Source organism: Eumetopias jubatus, unplaced genomic scaffold (genome assembly GCF_037043125.1).
Source record: "Eumetopias jubatus isolate StellerSeaLion01/CBP00866 unplaced genomic scaffold, mEumJub1_p1.0 scaffold_10, whole genome shotgun sequence".
NCBI lineage: Eukaryota > Metazoa > Chordata > Mammalia > Carnivora > Otariidae > Eumetopias > Eumetopias jubatus.
In genome coordinates this window covers 10,565,362-10,585,807 of record NW_028274816.1, presented here as the reverse complement: position 1 = coordinate 10,585,807, position 20,446 = coordinate 10,565,362, and the positions used below count along the sequence as shown (strand labels likewise).

Sequence of the window (20,446 nt, the reverse complement as noted above, 5' to 3'; positions counted from 1 at the left end):
TCTCAACCCTGGTGTATATTAGAATTATCTGGGCCACACTCCTGAATAATTGAAACTAAGTCTCTGGAGACAGGGCCCAGCATCTGTAGTAAGCAAAAGCTGCCCAGGTCCTCCTGATGCTATGTGAGTACCAGTAATCACTTCCATGGGCAACTCTTCACGAAATGTACTAGTGGACACCCAGTTGGTGGCCTGCGCTTCGCAGATTGGCCAAAGGAGAAGCCAGCCACTGGTCAGACTGGGGGCCACCCTGGTTTCTCCCAGCTGAGCTCTCTCTGCTGGCAGAGGCCGTTGGCCAGGTGTGAGACGGATCCCCTAGCCTACCAAGTGCCTTCTCAACATTCCGGGCATAGGCGCTGGAGCAAAGGACTCTGGGTTATATGGGGGAACGAGAAGAATTAACTGATAAGTGAGCATGGACGTGAAGCCAGAACCCTGAGCTGCAAGCCCCCTGGCACGGAGGGTGGGGGGGGGGGCATTCTAATGTAGAAATCAGGAGCAAGCACCCCGGTGCGTTTCCATGTAACACACACACGCCTCGAGGGATCCAGGGGAAATGAAAATTAATGGGGTAGGGAAGGTAATCAGCAGTGAGTCCCACTTTTGTTAATAACCACCCTCCATCACAGGTAGAATGAGACAGAGCGTCCATTCGAGGCCAGGGTCACCTTGGGAAAGGAGGGTGGGAGCCTTGGAGGGGTCTCCCTCTCTCTCTGGCCTGGGGGCTCCCCAGGTCATGGAAGATGTTCTCAGAAATGGACTGTCCCTTTGGAGCTTCTGTTGCCGTGAGTGTGCTTTGAAGATTGGTTCCGTGGGCTGAACTAGAATTGTCCGTGGGGACCCCCTGCAGGGGGCCTCCCAGCCCTGCCTTTACTGAGGGGTCGGCTCTGCCCATCATCGCTCTGCTTTTGTCCCTGATGTCACCAACCCCACCACTTCTAGCCCTTGCTGGCTCATCGCCTCCGACAGTCACCCTAAAAATGGAGACACTTTGGGGTTGAAGCTCCTGCAAGCAGGTGGGGCTGACAGGAGCCTCTGACCCCCAAAACTGCCCAGGGATAACTTCCCACTGCTGACTACCCCCGCCCTGCCAGGAACTTAAAAATCACAAGGCCCTATAGACAAACACCTCTCCGAAGTTGGCTCTTTGTTTCCAAAGCCATTTTCATTTCCCATTTGCTTACTCAGCCTCCCCGCCGCACTGTGTTGCTTGGTGATGGGTGACATGGGCAAACAGAAGCCTCCCACAGCCGGGCTTTGATGTGTGCTGCCGGGATCCGGGGCCGCCGCAGGGCTGCCCGCTGTCCGCTCGGCCAAGCCTGCCATGGACACCCTGCAATGTGGCTGAGCTCGTTGACGTGGGCGTGAGCCCGGATGGCCAAGCCTGCCCGGGAGGTCGCAGGTCAGCAGGGAGAGGGAGAGATCTCAGTCATTGCCCATATGCCAGGCACCAGAACAAGCCACGTTCTGCCCACCAAGCCTGTCAAGTCGGTACAGTTGAGCGGTTAAAGCTTGAATTCTGGAACCAGGCTCTCTGGTTTCAAATCCCTGCTCTACCACTTACTAGCTGTGTGACCTTGGGCAAGTGACTAATCTCTCTGGGCCTCAGATGCCTGCAACTGATCTGTAAAGCACAAATAGCAGCACCTTGCATCATATGGTTGTCTTGAAGTTCCAACAAGGTCATATATATAAAGAGTATTTAAAACAAAGGCAAGAGTGGCTGGAGGGGAGGGGAATGGCGAAAGGGGGGTCACTGGGTGATGGGCATTAAAGGAGGGCACTTGATGAATGAGCACGGGGTGCTATATGCAACCGATGAATCACTGACCTCTACCTCAGAAACTAACTGAATTTAAATAAAATTAACTAGTTAATTAATTGAATTTAAATTTAACTAATTGAATTTAAATAAAAAGTAAAAATTTTTAAAAAGAAAAAAAGAAATAGGTCCTAAGGCAAAATAAATAAATGAATACAAATTAAAAAAGTAAAACAAAGTCAAGCATATTATTCTGGTCTGGCTGCCACAATAACATACACAGACCCCTCGCAGTCCGGAGGCTAGAAAGCCGAAATCGAGGTGCCAGCTGATTTGATTCCCGGTGAAGCCTCTCTTCCTGCCTTGCAGACAACCACCTCTCCCTGCATCCTTCCCTCTGTGCTCATAAGCAGAGAGAGCTTCGGTGTCTCTTCCTTCTTCTTCTAAGAGACCAGCACTATTGAATTAGGGGCCCTCCCTTGTGACCTCGTCGAGTTCCTATCACCTCGTCACAGGCCTTATTTGGAAACACGGTCCTACTAGGGGTTAGGGTTTCAGCTTCTACATGGGGGGTGGCGGTGCTCAATTCTGTCCATAGCAACGGGCATGTAACATGTCCTGTACGTTACACGCCCATTGTTATTACAGCCATCATACCCATTCCACAGGGGAGTGCTGAGGCCCAGAGAAGGTACAACGCTTGCCCGTGGGAGTGGTAGAGCAAGATCTGAACCCAGGACTGGTCTGACTCCAAAGGCCATGGTTGTAACCAGATGCTAAATGCTTGACTCTTCCCACCAGATCTCAGGGGTTCTCAACGCCCCCGCCAAGCACCCCCTGAGTGCTCTTTGACTAACGGCCACTCCCATGGGTTCTAGGGAGAGTGTCACACCTCTTGGTCAGGGAACCGAGGTTGTCAGGTTGTGTGAATCAGTTAGGCACCTAGCCCTGAGGAGCCCTTGCTCAGGGAGATGGAGAAGGTCTCCCCGCTTTTTGTCCTCCCTCGCACCCCACCGAATCCTACATCTCCATCCTGGTTCCTTTCCAGGCCCTGTATTGGCAGCTTGCAAGGTTTGGTCGGGTGGGAAAAAGAAAAGAACCCAGCCACAACCGCTGGTCCCTGTCACCCAGGCTCTTCCTGTCGTCTCCAGAGCTGAATGAGGTTGACCTGAATGAGGTGCTTGCTCTAATTGTATCTGAAAGAGCCAGGAGCCTCCTCTGCCCCCTAGCTAGGCTTTGGTGGTGGCACCCGTAGCAAACATCTGCCTGCTTAGCATCCATCCCATTCTTCTGGAAAAAGCGTCTGGTATTGCTTTCAGGACCATGCATCACACATTCTGTCCGTGGGGCTAACTCTAATCAGTCATGTGACCTCAGTCTGACCAATCTGAGCATCACATCTTTCTAGATACTATATAGTTGGTTCAGGAATGGGCACACGTCCCAGTGTAGGCAGACCAGAGGAAGAAGAGTCAATTCCAGGATTATCATTAGCATAATCAGGGAAGAGATATTCTTTTCCCTGAACTTATTTCTGAGGGTACAGAGGTCAACCTGGGGGCCAGCTGGCCACCATCCTGCGGCCATGAGAATGAAGCCTGCTGCCATGAGAATGAAGAAAGAAGAGCAGAGCCGAGAGAGGGTGCACGCGCGAGAGAGTCCTGATGACATTGTTTAAGCTCCTGGATATAGCTCTGCCTGACGCTAGATTCCAAAACACAATAGTTACCTGAGACAAAATATCTCCTTTCTTGCTAATTTGACTTGGGTTTCATGATTTGTAAAAAAAAAAAAAAAAAAAAAATGACTTTAAAACAGAGAGAAGGGGCATGCCTGGGTGGCTCAGTCAGGCTCAGTCAGTGTCCAACTCCTGATTTCAGCTCAGGTCATGATCTCAGGAATGTTAGATTGAGCCCCACGTTGGGCTCTGCACTGGACATAAGGCCTGCTGAAGATGCTCTCTCTCCTTCTCCCTCTGCGCCTTGCCCCACTGTCTCTCTCTCAAAAATAAATAAATAAATACATACATACATAAATACATAAATAAATAAATAAATAAAGCAAGCAAGCAAGCAAGCAAGCAGAGGGAAGAAACAGAAATTAGAAATTCTAAACAGTGTTTTAAGAGGCATTTAGGAACCAGCCTGTTCCACATGCTGGAGATGGGAGTCATATTTTCTCCTTTGTCAGGAGGAGCCTTAGCATTAGCCAGAGCTGTATTCTAGAAATGGCAGAGTGCTCCCAAAGAAACGGGGAGAAATACCACCGGCTGGGCTGGACTGGGCCAGAAAAGACAATGGGATTCCCAGCATTGCAGTTTGGAGGCGCTGGGCACTTCACGGCCCAGAAATCAATGCACTATCCCGGGGAGCCTCCATTTGAGAACATGGCATTGACTGGGAGTGAGGCAGGCCTGACCGATCTCCTGGCCGTGTGCCCACCAGAGCCGGCTGGTCAGGAATGTTTGAGTCCAAGCAGCTAATGCATCAGGGGTCAGTAGGCAGTCAGAATGGAGATAGGCCCCTCTCAGCCCCTAAGCTTCACTCTGGGCCATGGTCAGGACTAAAGCAGATGACCCAGGGCAGGCCTGGCCACTGAGAGCATCTAGAACCTTCACCCACCCAAGGAAAGAAGAGTTTAAGGTTGAGGCGCTGAGCCCCTATGGAGACTGGGAGGGGGGAGGGGGGAGGGGTCCCCCCCCCAACACACACATTCCTCAATTGCGCTGAGGGTTTGTCCGGGAGGAGAATCAGATGAGTCCCCTTGGCCATGGTAGTCCCCATCCACCTACCCCAAATCAGGGGTCGCTCCTGCAAGGTGGGCCTGATGGCAAGGTGGGGGCGCAAGCAAAGGCGGGAAGACAGCTGAAATGGATCTGAGCACCAGAGTTTGAATAACGGATTGGGCCTCAGAGAATGAGGGGATTCATTTAGAGGGTGAAGCCAAGGACCCCCTCTTAGAAGAGCATCCCCAGGGTCAGGGAAGTCAGGCTGACATTGCTCATACAGTGTTTCCTGATCCCTGAGCCTGCTGGATCGGCCGGGCTCTGCAGGATGGAGGAGACAGGGACTGGGTGGCTGTCCTCCCTTCCTTCATCACGGATAACCGGAAATGTTCACTCTTGGTTCCACTCGGCTCCTTTAATACCCACGAGAGACAGCTTGGACCCGTCAGAGTTCTTGGGTGACAAGCAACAGAGACCAGCCCTGGCTGACGTAAGCACAGAGAGGAACTGCCTGGTAAGGTAGGGGTAGCTCTCAGAATCAAAGAAAAAGACAAAGTACTAGGCTCAAAAGGGCAGAGGAGAGGGACCTGGGGGGGGGGGGGCGGGAGCCTGTAGGAAGTCTCCTCAGATCGGAATCCAGCTCCAGTCATTTTTCATCATGAGAGAGTGAATATTAATGGTGGAGCTCTGGCCCCGTGCCCACCCATTGGCCAGGAGGGAGGGGCGGTGTCAAACAACAGGAGAATCCCATTGGCTGAACTTGAGTCGCTGCCCCACCCATTGGCCAAACACCTTGATTGACAGTTCTGCCAAGAGCACGCCCAGTAGTGGGGGAGAAGTCGTCACCGGAAGTAAAACTAGAGGTCTTAGAGGAAATGGAGGGAGCCATGCGGGGAGGGAATGGATGTGAAAGACAACAAAGAAAACACCAAATAGCCGTTGCAAGGGTCGGCAATGCTCAGGCTCGGGAGGGGTTGTTTCCCTGAGACTTCCAATTTACTCTGAATCTACTTATGCTTCATCAGGTGGTTAGAAAGCGTCCCTCCAAGTGCCGACTCAGTAGGGAAGAGGGTCAGTAGAAACAGCCACTGCTGGAGCTACATTCATGGGGTCCTCAACCTTGGGCCAAGCAGCGGGCTGTGTTTTGCATCCGTGATTGCTTCTCACCTCATCACAGCCACACAAGGCGATGGACTTTGTAGGTGAGGAAACTGAGGCTCAGCCAAGGGACTTGCCCACACTCATGGTTCCCAGAGCCGGGACTCGATGGAGAGCTGACAGCGCCAAAGCCCAGGCAATAGACCGCTGTGCCCCCACAGATTCCCAGGGGCAGAGTGGGACCATAGGTGGGGGGAAATCAGGGAAAAAATAACGAGGAGGAGAAAGAAAGGCAAGAGGAGATGGTGTAGGGGACAACTCAAGGAACCACCAGACTGAAGAAGTTAACTGGGATCTTGGCAGCCCCACAGCAGGCTTGTCTCACCTTTAGGGAGTGAACCACAAAGACCCAGCATCATCCGGGGCCATCACGTCACCAGTGGATGTCTCTAATGAGCTTGGGGAAGGAAGGGGGTGGCCAATTCACAGCTGCGTATGTCCCAGATAACATCATGGAATTTTCTATCTGCCTTTACTCTTCCCCTACCCTCCACCAAGTAGCTTAAAACACAAGAGCCCAAATCAGGGAAAACAGAATGGATTTCCCATGTATTAAGCACCTACTAAGGGCCAGGTGCTTTTCCTGCATCATCCCTAAGTCTCAGGATAACCTTGCGAGAAGGACGTGCCGTCTCCATTTTACAGATGAGAGCCTGAGGTTCCGGAAGATGAGCTGTAATTGGAGCCCAGCAGTAAAATCCCAGCTGGAAGGCCCGTGGTTCGAGGAGCCAAGGCGGCAGCCAGGGAGCCCCCTTTTCCCTCCTGCACTGGCACTAGGGCCAGTGGCGCTGGGTGGCCCAGCTTTGTCTGCCGGGCACAGGATCCGTGACGTCTAGAAACCTGCCCTCGCTAAGTTATGGCCTCACTTAACCAAAGTTTGTAAAGGGGCACCCTGAGAGAAGAAACAGACTTATCTCACCAGAGCCCTGCTAAAATCCCCATAAGCCCGTTGCGAGCTAGAGATTGAAGTGCGATTTTGGCATCTCTCCTCTGGTGTGGAAAGAGCTTACATTGAGTCATATTTCAAAAAGGCACAACTGACACAGTATAATCTCTGGTCTTAACTCCCCCTGACCTTGAGAGAGCAGCAATAACGCGCAAGGGCTGTGGGGTTGGGAGGAAGGCCGGCTGCCGGAGAATCTCATCAGGGGCCAATGCCGCCTGGCTGCAGGGGAGTGGGGAGTGGAGGGGCTTCTCCTGCTGTCCCCAGGCTGTGACAAAGCTCCCAGCCACCAGGGGCAGCCGCATCCTCCTGGGGCCCCAGCGCCGCCCCTTTCCCAGCACCTCACTGATCCAAGCCCCCCTCTCCCCCTGCCCCAGGACTCACCACCATCTCCTCTCATCTTTCTCCAGGTTGGCCCCCCCTTTCTCTTTTCCAGTGACAATAATGAAGCTGAAAATGTCGCCAGAAAAGGCATCGATCTGTTTATCTATCACTCGCTAATCAAGAGTTTCCTGCCTCCTGCTAAAATACCAATGATTTCCTTTGCGGAATCAAACAGGTCTGTTCTCTGAGACGGAGTGCGTCAGTAAAGACAGTTTAATTACAGCGTGTGACGCCTCTTCCCTGAATACCAATCTTTCCTGGAGTTACATGATGAACACACATTCGGGGAAGAATTAAATCAAAAAGGAATGGACTAATTGTGGGGCGTCTCATGTGGAATCGGGCTTCCCGATTAGGCACCCTAGCCTTTCCCCGTCCCAAGCACCCAGCCCTAGGCAATTCCAGCACAGTGCAGGAGAGCCTGCTGTTTATACCTTGAGTCCCCTGGACACAAATAAACACAAGGCTTAAGACTGGGGCGCTCGAGAGCCAAAGGCGGGTGCTACGTCCCAGTTCTGGCCATTTCATTTCTAGGAGCCTCGGTTTTCCTGCATGGAAAATGGGAATAGTAAGTAACCACAATCAAAGGCTGCTGTGAAGATTAAACCAAACCCAGCAAGCCAAGCCTTGATCCTAGGAGCGGTCAATTAATGAGAGTGCTTATTAGCAGTTAACGATACCATTAATTAGAACATTACATGTAACAGTAAGCAGATGTTTTTAATAGATTAATATCATATTTAGATAAAATATACGACTGCAATTTTCTATTAAGGAGGAACATGTTTCATGTTTTTGCTCAGCTCCATGTTTTTCTCTACCTCCTACTTTTCTATTGTCATATGTTACTTTTCAAATTAAAAGATGATTAAAAATATATGACTACACACTTAGATGTTTTTATCACGTTAGAATGTTATTATAAAATAAAATAAGGAGTCGGTCTCCTTTATCTCCTTTATCCTTTATGAGTTTTTACAGGCACAGGGAATGGCTCATAAGGGTGCACCTAAACGCTGCTCCTTCCCTGAATGTCTTCTGATGAGAAGAAGAAACACGGTCACTCACACGATCTCAAACCTCCCTCACGCCTCTCCCTGTCACCTGGGCGGGCCACGCCGGGCCTTTCGCCCCGACGCGGTCCTGCAGCAGGGTGAGCATGTCCCCGCCACCAAAGGGCCTGTTCCCCGGGGCCATGCCCGGAGTGCTAGCCAGGTCACCCCCCTCTCCCGCCCCTAAATTCCTTTTGACAGGAACGAAGGACTACAGCGTGACACCATTTATGGGAAAGAATACGCCCCAAAATAGCTTTCAGATTTTATATTCTCAAAGAAAAATGGTGACATTATTTATAAAAAATGAACAAAAATAACTCCCTTCTTCTGTCTGGAAAATGCTAAGTCCCACAGCCCTCACATCCCTCCCCCAGCACCCCCACATCTCCATTTCTCTCTCGGACACGCACACACACATGGCTCTCTTCCTGCACTGATAATCTCCCACCTTCTCGTGTGGATGGAAACTGGGTTTCCCCTGCCGTTCGTCAGACCCCCACTGACGCCATGCTGGACTCCTAGTCAGGGGACCAGCTGCAAGTCACGTCCCCAAATCGCTGACTCTAACCTTTCCTTGTCAGTGACCTCAGGAAGCGTCCAAGTGTTTGGAAATGAAGCCTGGCGAGCCCCGGGTTGGGGAGGGGGCAGGTCCAGCCCTTGTCGGGGGGGGGGGCTTTCTGTGCTGGTTCCACCAAGAGGCTTATCCCTGGGGTAGCTTTCCATCCTTCTATCCTGTCCAGTGTCATGAGCGATGCCAGGGGGAGAAAAGGGAAGGGGGTTCTGGCTCTCCCAGCTCTCCCTGGGCACTTGCTGCCAGCACCCTGAGGCACAGAAGGCCTCTCCTGGGGATGTTCTTCCCATCAGAATGCAGCTAGTGGGAAACTGAGGCTCAACTGGCTTATCCTCTCCCCCCACTGAGCCTCGGACAGAAACTGGATGCACCCTTCCTGCAGGCCTTTGCCCCGAGAGATCCCAAAACCCCCACGTACAAGAATAAGGAAGAAGACCGTTTTCTGGGGACTCCACTAGAAGAGACTACACTGTGCCACACAATTCAACAAATATGCCCCGGGTGGCTGGCCCACATCGGTGCATACAGACGTGACTCTGTACACACAGGCAGCGGTGACCAAGGCAGGCGTCCACCCCCAGGGAGCCGGGAGCAATGCAGCAGGCAATCATGGGAAGTCCCGCAGTGGGGCAGGCCGGGGGTGTCTGCACAGAGAGGGCGGTTTTTGAGGAATCAGGTGAGGCTTGGGGGGAGAGGCGGGGCTTGCCAGGGGAAAGGGTGTGCAAGGGCCAAGGGTAGGCAGGGCGCGTGGCCCAGGGCCTGGGGGGCCATGTGGAAGAGCTACTCCCGAGGTCAATAGGGGAGCCCTCTGGCAACTTGGAACACAGCAGTGGTGTGATCCTAGCCACACTTCACTCTGGCCACACGTGGTATTTAAGAAATGCCCCCAGGAGGATGATGGTTTGGTCCTGCGAGTGGGAGTGGCTCGAATTCCCTGCCCCTGACCAGCACAGCAACCAGGCTGTCGCTGCAGGCTGTGTGCAGGCTTGCATTGGGCCTCCACCTCTGGCCTCCATCCCTGCCTCCTTCTCTGCGCCCCCTTCCCCTCATGTATCCTCCCTCCCTCCCTCTGCCCCATTTTCTCTCCTCTCCTCCCCCCTCTCAACACTCTCCATTTCTGCCCCTCCTTTCTCAGCCTCCCTGGATCCCCCACCCACCTTCTGAGCAACCCGCCCCCCACCCCCGCCCCCGACCCTGGCCACCAACACAGAGAGCGGGATGTCATTTATTTTTGTGAGTTTTTTTCATTGTTGGCACACACACAATTCCCACCCAGCTCATAATGTAAATATGACCTTTCTGATATTCATTATCAATTAAAGGAACAAATCCCTTTCTCTGAGCTGCACAAGAGACCTTTCCAGCCGCAGAGCACAAAAGGGCCTCTCTGGCGGGATGCCGGCTCATCCATCTCCCAAGGCTGGGCGCCGCGGGGGGGGGGGGGGGGGGGGGGGAGGGGGGGACGGGGGAGGGGGGAGGGGGGACAGGGGAGGGGAGGGAGGCAGGGCAGGCGGGACAGACAAACAGAAAAAAACCTGGGCAGGAAGCCACCACCCCCGGAAGCCATTGCTGCAAATGTCTAGGGCCCCACAACAGTCCCAGAGACCCCAAGGCAACAGGGCTCCCCCAGCTGAGCTGTGGCCACGGGGGCTCCAGTTTCTCAGGAGTCCCTTCCCTTCCCTGGCTGTTGGCCTAAGGAGCCACCTTCAGCCAAAGATGGATCTCAGGCCACGGGAGGAGCAGCTTTGGGGGCCTAGACCTTGGCACCTTGCAAAATAAAGAGTTTTCATATATATATATATATATATATATATATATATATATATATATATATATATATAAAACAGAAGGCCATCTTGCGGAGGTATACTTCCCCCACTAGGCCCACGTTGCCAGGGCTCCCCCCTCCTTCCTTTTGTTATCCATCCCTCTTCTTCCTCATCTTATTCCCCCTCCTGTCACTCTGTTCTGGAAACAGACTCACAGCGCCCTCACAACCCTGTTTCCCACAGGCGCCCAACGAAAGCCTCAAAAGGAGCCAAGAGGCGGTGCAGAGGTGAGGGACGGGCCCTTCTCCCTCCCGTGCCGCACAGAGGACTCCTGCCCCCTGCTCTGGGGCCAGAGGCCGGGCTCACCTGCAGGTCTGCAGCGGGGAGTGCATCCCCCACGCAGCCACAAGAGAGCTGAGCAAGGGGCAGGACAGCCTGTCTAGGATGGTTTCAGGAAGGTCGCCTCAGAGAAACAGCTGTTCGGCATGCCCCAGCCCTTTCCCGTGGCCGCACCCCCAGCGCCCTGTCCCAGATTCCCCCAGAGCCCCGGGGCCCACACACCGCCCAGGAAGAAAACCCCAACCCACCCGAGACCACCCCCCCCCGGCCCCATGTTGCTGTCGCAGCCTGGGCTTAATTGCTGCTTAGAGAGAGGCAGCCATCCCCGACATGCCCATGTGGCTGGCTGGGCTAACCACACCCATCTGGGGCGCCAGGGGACCATGCTGTGTGCATTAGAGGCTCCCGGTTGTGCAAACGGCATTGGGCACGGTGGTTGCCCAAGTCTGGTTCCCATTCCTAGAGCAGCGTGCCCACCAGCAGCCCGAATCAGACGGGGAGACGGAGAGCACTCTGCTGGGGGTGGAAGGCATATGTGGAAAGCCACGGTGACACAGATGGGCGGGAGGGGGAGGGCGAGAGAACATGCAACACCCCCGAAAAGCTAGTCAGTTTGGCCGCAGTGTCGGAAACGTTGTGACCTGAAGCCCACTTTGTCTCCCATATTCGCTCCTGACCAATGGATTCTCCAAGTTCAGTCCAACGGAGAAGAGGCAACAGCTCCTGACCTTGAGCCAGAATTTATTCCTGTACCCTCCGAGGCCACAGGGTGCTCATCCCGCATCACTTTCCAGGTGATAGGAAAGCCAGGCCCACCCAGGCCTGCGCTAGCTGCCCTCTAGAAAGACCCAAGGCTCCCTTCAGGTGCCCACCTCCAGGCCCCCCGGCCCCCGCAAGGCCAGCTAGGCTGACTCCAGGCCTCCTTCTTCAGCATCCTCTGCCGCCTTCCCACCAGGGCCGAGGTGCACTCTGCTGACACCACAAGGCGGTCAGGGGTACTGCAGAGGGAAAGCCCGGAACTGGGCTAGGAGGAGGGCTCAAAACTGCACACAGCACCTAAAGGGCACGGACACACTTACACACATACACACACACACACATATACCTGCATGCACACACACGCACCCACACGTGCACACAGATACACACCTGCGTGCATATGTGCACACGCACGTACACACTCATGCACACACATACACCCCCTCCTGCCTATGTGTACACACAGGCATGCACATGTGCACAAGCACACACACACATCCAAGAGCAATAGCGTGTGACCAACACACTTGCCAATATAGCATGGATCCCTCTGGCCACACCCCCCACCCGACAGCATTTGTTTACTTAAAATGTGACCCAATTTGGGGAGCTGGCAATAGGAAAGGGATTCCAGAAAGCTTCTCCTACATCATCCTGCCTCAGGGCATGATTGTTCTTTTCTAACTAAGGTATCTACCTGCTTGCCCTCCCTTTACAACTCCTGGGTCTCCTGCCATAGGGGTATGTCCGAGACTTAGAAAATCAAGAACTGGGGCGCCTGGGTGGCTCAGTTGGTTAAGCGACTGCCTTCGGCTCAGGTCATGATCCTGGAGTCCGGGGATCGAGTCCCGCATCAGGCTCCCTGCTCAGCAGGGAGTCTGCTTCTCCCTCTGACCCTCTTCCCTCTCGTGCTCTCTATCTCTCATTCTCTCTCTCAAATAAATAAATAAAATCTTAAAAAAAAAAAAGAAAATCAAGAACTGGAGCATCCAATGAACGTACCCACTATCATGAAGTTAACCTATGGGCATGCCAGACATTTTCCAGATTATATTCCTTGCACCATTACTTATAGCAGCAAAATAACTGGAAACAACGTTATCGTCCGTCACCAGGGCCTGGCTGAGTACAAGGTCTGTATCCAAGACATAACAACCAAGCATGGATTAGGGCAATAGGGATGAGGAGACTCGGCCCTCACTCCCCACGGATCTCATAGGCCACTGCTGACACCTTCAAGCGGTCCCTGGTGGTTCCCCTCACCCAGGGGCACAGCTGCATCCACGGGGGGGAGGGGGGGTAAGTGGCAGCCAAGTAGGAGCAACTGTGGGAAGCTCTCCCGGGCGAAGAAGAATACGGTATCAGCATCAGCATGTACGAATTATTCCACCAGCTTCCTCTCTGCCTTGCTGGAATGAAACATTCCTTAAGCTAAAAGTTCAGCTACCATTACATGCTTCTCTGCTGAAGGGAACATTATAGCCCAGACAGGGGCCAGAGAAGGAGTCACTCTGGCAATTACATTTGCTATCTTTTGTATATATATCATTAACCTCGGGCCAATTTTTAAGCCCCAAACGTCATGGCTTAAATACACAAGAAACATATATTATCTCACTCAGTTTCTCTAGGTCAGGGATCTGAGAGCAGGGATTGTAAGTGGACTCGTTCAGGGGGTTCCTCAACTGGTTGCAGTCAGGATGTCAGCCGGGAATCATGGTCATCAGAAGGCTTGACTGGGCTTGGAAGATCAATTTCCAGGGTGGCACATGGATGTGGCTGTGGACAGGAGGCCCCAGTTCCTTCCCCATCGAGCTGCTTGAGCTTCCTCACAAGATGGCAGCCACTGTCTCCACAGCAGGTGACCCCAGTGAAAGTAACGTGAAAGCCACAGTGTCTTGTATACCCTGACCTTGGAAGTGGCATGCCATCGTTTGCACAGTATCCTATTGGTGATGCAAGTCATTTCTATTCTGTATGCAAGGGAAGTACTCAAGGGCATGAATACCAAGGGGCAGGGATTGCTGGGGGCCATCTTGGAGGTTGGCTAGCACGGTAATTAATATTCATATTCGACGACCCTGAGCCCCACCCCACCACTGGCCTCTGGTCCCCTCATCTGCCCCACAAAGATTCCCCCTTGCTACCATCTCTCAAATTCCTTTTGGAAAAAAAGAGATTGTAAATTGATTCGTTCATTTATTGAAACAGTGCCGGTACTATCGTTCTGTATTGAAGGTCCTGATACCCTCTCCTATCTTGTGTCTACCACTTCCCTTTCACCACCCTATGTTTCTGCTAACTTCTAGGACCTAAAGATTCCTAAATGTGGATGGTCACACCCACTCCCTGCAGGCTTTATGTTTGTTAAAAATAGCTGTGTGACCTTGGACAGGTTTCTTAACCTCTCAGGGCTTCTCTTTCCTCATTTATAAAATGAGGATACTAAAAGTATCTTCCTCTCTGAGGATAAAATGAAATAACACATGTTAAGTACTTAGAACAGGACCCAACATGGAGCAAGTGCTCTTAATATTCTCATTATTGTTACCCTGTTAACACTGTATCTTCCTCCAGGAATCCCCTCTCCAACTCCCCCTTATCAGCCTCCCACTGCTCCTTTCCATAAAGCCCCCTCCCCCCCCCCCGGATCTCTTCACCATCCCAGCCAGAAATGAGTCCCCACTCCCCTGCATCTCTGGAGCCCATTCTATTTTCCTCAGCCTGGTGACATTCAGCCTTGTGACACACTGGTGGTACCAAGGTCTTCACCCCCGCCCAATCCTGCCGCACTCTCCACCCCCACCCACAGCTCAAATGTGAGCTCCCTGAGACTCTCCCAAGCCTCTAGCACACAGCGGTGTAAGTGTGATCTATCCCCGCCGGATGATCGGTGAGTGGGTGCTGAAGAAGTCATTGGAGAAGAGAATGAGCAGAGACAAGTGGGGCACACCTGAATGGGAGGGAAGGACACTGAAGGCCAGTCATGGGCTCAAGAGGCAAAGATTCCACTTTGCACCCGAAGGCAGATTCCAAAGTGTTAACCAGCACCAGCTCTGTCATCTGTCCCTTCACCTCTTTGCTAGGTGACTCACATACCACACACCTGTCTCTATTTGTGGCCTTGGTCTCTTCTCTCCCCTGTAGACCTCTTGAGGAGAAGTAAGTGACCACACCCAATGTAGAGACGGGGGTGACCCAAAAATCAAGGGCTCCCCGATAGAGCTCTCCGAGATAAGTTGCCACATCAGCTTCGGGATCAACTTTCCACAGGAAAGCAAAGGGTCTCTCCCAAGACCAGTTTATGAAGCACAGTTTTAGAGGTGGGCAAGTCCAGGTCATAGCCACTCTGCTTTGCTTGGTGCCCTCAACTGTGTCAGAGAGCCGCAAAAGTTCTCTCCTGTTGCATTCTTCCCTCCAGTTGAGCTGACCCTGCAGAGCATGCTCACTGCCTCCTGGGAGCTCCCAAACAAGGGGCCGCACAGTGTGGTGGTTCGATACGCCTAGATTCCCTTCACAGCTCTGTCCCTTGCCAGCTACACCGACCATGAACTCCCTCACCTTTCTTGAGTCTATGTGAAGGGGGAAGGGTGAGGACATTGCACACCCCACCCGCCCCTCCCACCCTCGGCTGCGACAAGGGTAAACATCTGGCCGCATCTGCCTCCCTGAAATGCTATAAAAGCTATGGTTTCATAGCTGGAGGGAAAATTCCCATGGACGGATTGGGATTTTCTTCATAGAATCTCTCCCTGCCAAGATCCCAAGGCCTGTTTACAGAAGGTGCTACACAAGGCAGAGTCCTCTTTTTTTTTTTTTTTTTTTGAGAGAGAGAGCGAGCTTGGTGGGGGGCAGGTGAGGGAGAGGGAGAAGCAGATTCCCCGCTGAGCAGGGAGCCTGATGCGGGGCTCGATCATGACCTGAGCCAAAGGTAGACGCTTAACCGACTGAGCCACCCAGGAGCCCCAGGGTCCTCCTTTTTTTAAGGATAGCATGAAACAACTTTCTTCATCTGGTTCACCTGAAAGCATTGCCTTCCAGCCAAATTCAGCTCCAGCCAGGAGTGACCTTCCCTACTGAAGCCTCCATGGAGCATCTTCAGATGTGCCAAAGTGCTTGGGACTCAGATGTTTCTAGTTATTGTCAACAGTGGGATCAACATTTTCAGCAGAGGAGGGACCCCCACCCCTAGGACATAAGTCAGACAGAGGAGGACCTGCTCCAGTTGAGGTGGGAATTTGAGGGGTCACCGTCGGAGAGGGTGGTGATGGGGTGAGGGGAGCAATGTGTAGCTAGAAATGGCAACCTGATTTTTGTTTCCACTTCTTTTTTTAAAGTAATCTCTACACCCAACATGGGGCTCAAACTCACAACTTCGAGATCAATAGTCCCACACTCCACCGACTGAGTCAGCCAGGCACCCCTGTTTCCACTTCTTTAGCAGGTATTTCTTATGTACTGCAAATGATACTGCTTTTCCATTTGTGGAATTCATATAGTTTCTTCTGAAATCATCTATTTAAATAAAAGAGTAATCCCTTGGATGGAAAGTACTAAGCAAATAGTTATATAGTACTCAAAAGTGTCGAGATGGCCATCAAGACAGGGATATTTGCAGAGAGAGATCTAACAAGCCAGGTAGGATTACAAACAGCATCTTTACTCCTACACATTTGTTTCCATCAAGTAATTGTGTGGAGTGACTGTGTGGAGTAATTCAGGCTGTGCTAGGGCTATGCTGTGCTGTGGGCTGCCAACTCAGCACCCCCGTGATCTCCTTCCCAGGATTCCCGTGCAGCTGGGACTACAAATCCCAGAACCCCCTTCCCCATGCCAGGGTTAGAACCTGTGAGAAGCACAGATGTGGGATCTGCGAGGAGGAAGGGAGGTCATCTTTCTCTGGAGGCAGTTTGCAGCCAAGAGCCTCAGATGATGTGAGGTTTATAGCAGCTTTCCAGAGAACTTCCACAATGACTCACTTTGGCACTGCAGCCCAAAGAGTTGAGGAGGAGCTTCTTAGATTTTCTTAAGAATTGAAGGACCTTCCCAGCAAACTCTTGAATAATCACTCACATACATGCTAAAATGACATTATAGGAGCTCTGGAAATCAGTCAGAGATCTACAGCAACCAAGCAAATGCCCAGCCAAGGAAAAAGTCACATTCTGTGGGGTGGGAACTACATACGGTCTTTTTACTGGCCCTCACTTTGCCCCCTCCCTGGCATGGCACAGAACAGTTTGGGGTGAGAAGGAGCCCAATTCCCAGTTCTCTTCCTGAAATCAGAGAGAGCAGGGTGGACCTAATTTGCAATGTTCTAACCTGTGTGGGGGCTGCCTGAGGGATTGGCCTCTGTAAATCTGACCTGGAACTCAGGCAGGAAGCAGTGGGTGTGACTCAAGATTATTCAAGGGGACTACACACCTGCAGACTCCTGAGGCAAGCGATTACTGATTGGGGAACATGATAAAGCAGGGAAGTCCCGAGAAGAAACAGGGGTTAGGCTCAGGAAAATGAAGACATTTAAAAGCAGTCACATACATGGAGCAATACACAGGCCCAGGGAAGACATATGTCCAGAAAAGACCTGGGAAGACCTCAAACTTTCATGCGAGGCTTATCCCAAGGTTCAGACCTTGCCCTGCTAATTGGTGAAGGTCTTGCCCGCCAGTCTGCAAAGACTGGGAGAGGTGGCTGATATTTTTAATAACCAATTTTAAACAACAGATCACGAAGAAATAGGAAAACATGGCCCACGTAAAGGAACAAAATAAATCTCCAGACACAGTCCCTGAAAACACAGGCATCAGACTTTCTAGGCAAAATCTTTAAAAGAACTCTCTTAAACATCCTTTTGTAGTTCCTAAGCATGGTTATTGAGTGTGCACGCCACTGCATGATGTCTGTCTCCCTCGAACCTTATGACCTTGGCACATAACCCATCTGACATGAAAAATAAAAACTATCTTAAATAGGCTCTAACCACAAAAAGAAAACACAAAGAACTAAAAGAAATCAGGAAAACAACATGTGAACAAAATTAGCACATGAACAAAGAGATTGAAATTATTTTAAAAGAACCAAACAGAAACTCTAAGGTTGAAAAATACAATAACTGACTTGGAAAATTCACAAGAGTGGTTCAGAGCAGATTTGAACAAGTGGAGGAAACAATCAGCAAACTTGAAGAGGAGTCATTTGAAATTATGAGTCTGAGGAGCAAAAAGAATGAAGAAAACAAGAGTCAAAGGGACTTCTGAGGGGCCATTAAACAGGCTAATGTATGCATCAAGGCAGTCCCAGAAGATGGTAAGAAAGAAGCAGAGAGATCTGAGGAATTAATGGTCCAACCGTTCCAAATTTTAGAAAATACATGGATCTACCTATCCAAGAATCTCAACAAACTTCAAGTTTATGCAAGGAAAAACATGCATGCCCATTTATCCAAAAATCTGACTTTGAGGAATTTTTCCACAAGGAAATATGGTCATCTTGAACCTAAGTGGACAGTTAGCCGCAAGTATTTGTCACAGCCATTTTGTAATTGTGAATAGTTGCACCAACCTATACATTCAACAATAGAAGTTTGGGGAAATAAAGTCTATCTGTAAGATGGGGCATTGTGCAGCCATCACAAAATGTTGACAATGTCCAGAGTTGAACATAAAGAGAAAAGAAGGGCTTATAAGATTCCATTGGCAATCTTATTTTTGTAATGCAAGTGTGTATGTCTCTATGTGAAACAGAATTTGGAATGATATCCATGAAAGAATGAAGAGTAGGTTTTGTCTGAATGCATGAGATTAAGGATGTGCCTTTGTTTTCTTTTTGCTTCTATTACAAAAAGAAAAAAAATATCTATGAGAATAGCTAATACCGAAAAGACAAGAAATAACAAGCCTTGGCAGAAATGTGGAGGAAAGGGAGCACACGTACACTGTTGGTGGGAATGTAAATTGGTGCAGCCACAGTGGAAAACAGTATGGAGATTCCTCCAAAAATTAAAAACAGAACTACTGTATGATTCAGTAATTCCACTGCTGGATATTTGCCCATAGGAAAACACTAATTCAAAAAGATATGTGCATCCCTATGTTATTGCAGCATTATTTACAATAGCCAAGATATGGAAGCAACCAAAGTGTCCATGAGTAGATGAATGGATAAAGAAGATGTGGTACATATATACCATGGAATATTACTCAGCCATCACAAAGAATGAGATCCTGCCATTTGCAACAACATGGATGGACCTAGAGGGTATTATGCTAAGTGAAAAAAGTCAGACAGAGAAGACAAATACCACATGATTTCCCTCATATGTGGAATGAATCTAAAAACCAAAACAAATGAACAAACAAACAGAAAAGCCCAAATAGACTTTTCAATACAGAGAACAAACTGGTGGTTTCCAGAGGGGAGGTGGAGAGAGGTAGGCAAAACAAGGGGATTCAGGGGTACCAACTTCCAGTTACAAAATAAATAAGTCAGGGACGCCTGGGTGGCTCAGTCGGTTAAGCAATCTGCCTTCAGCTCAGGTCATGATCCTGGGGTCCTGGGACTGAGTCCCGCATCGGGCTCCTTGCTCAGTGGGGAGCCTGCTTCTCCCTCTCTTGCTCTCGCTGTTTGTCCTCTCTCTCTAACAAATAAATAAATAAAATCTTTAAAAAATAAATAAGTCATGGAGTTGAAAAGTACAACATAGGGAATCTAGCCAATAATACTATAATAATGTCATATGGTGACAGACGGTGACTACACATATCATGGGGAGCAGTTAAAAAAATATATTGGATTTATAATAAGAGGTAAAATGGCCTGTTTTAAAATTTGTCACATACCTAGGAAGTGTCAGAAGTGGGATTCAAACTTCTATTGCTTCCCAGTACACCATGCTGCCTTCTGTCCCAGCACCGAATGCCCTGCTGTTGAGTTTTCCTTCACTTGGAATGGCCTCTTTCCCAGGGGAGGCCCCCACCACCATGACGCCTCACTGAGGCCTCCCTTCATAATTTCACGTACTCTAACAACAGGCCTAGGGAGGATTTGTTGGCTGAGAAAACCTGAAGTTTCATCATAGAGTGGGCTTCCTATTCTCAATTAGCTGCTAAGACAAAACTTAGCTTTTTTTGCTTCTGGACGCTAAACCCCAACCACCATTTCACCTGCAAACAAGACAGCCACTCACTCAGTGAGCCACACTGCTCTGTGCCCTCTTCAGACCTTCTTCACTAACCATGAGTGCAAGAGCCGAGAATCGGGGTGACCAAACAGTTAAAGCTAGATGTTCTCATTTCTGAGTTTGTCAAGGAGTCTTCGCAAATTTCCTCTTTAATTTGCATAATTTCCGCTAGCATCGCCTTCCCTCCCCCAGGGGCTTTGGATATCAAACATAAACAGGAAATACGAGTCAGTCCCCTCACCTTTGCCAAAGCCTAAATGAAATCAAATAAAAAAAAGTAATAAAATAAAATGAATGATGGTCATTACCTTGCCACGGCCATTTCAGAGTAACAAGGTCTGACAAGTATTAATTCACCATGCAGCCATATACATGCCCAGATTATATGATGTTATACTCACTTCCCAAGACTGGGAACTGAGATGTTTTCATCCCAGAGCATCTTTAGAATTCAAGTATATGAACTTGGAGCTGTGCAGTGTCTGCAAGAATAAAATTCCACCAGGAAAGGGATTCAGACAGAAGTCAACTGATGGATGGCTCCACTCGGAATCTGCAGCTTTTAAAAATAAAATCAATCTCATCACAAATCCAGGAATACTTTGCCACCGAGAGTATCAAGCAGAACCACTGGAAACTCATGCACCATAAAAGATGCTAAAGCCCCGAAATCATTAACTCAGGGGATAGCAAAGGAATCTATTTTATGGGTGGGGACAGATGTTTTTCTGGTACATGCTTGCAAGTTTCAAAAGAGCCCCAATGCCTAGAGCAGTGATGCCCTTGGTTAGAAAACTCA

The 20,446-nt window shown here is 50.3% G+C and overlaps 1 non-coding gene across 1 annotated transcript; it reads left to right on the top strand.

The window, feature by feature from the left end:
* Positions 1 to 17,313: 17,313 nt before the first annotated feature.
* LOC114204353 (small nucleolar RNA U13) lies at positions 17,314 to 17,414 on the top strand. The gene has a single exon (XR_003608177.1). It is a non-coding gene; the product is annotated as a small nucleolar RNA U13 (small nucleolar RNA).
* The last annotated feature ends 3,032 nt before the right edge of the window (positions 17,415 to 20,446 follow it).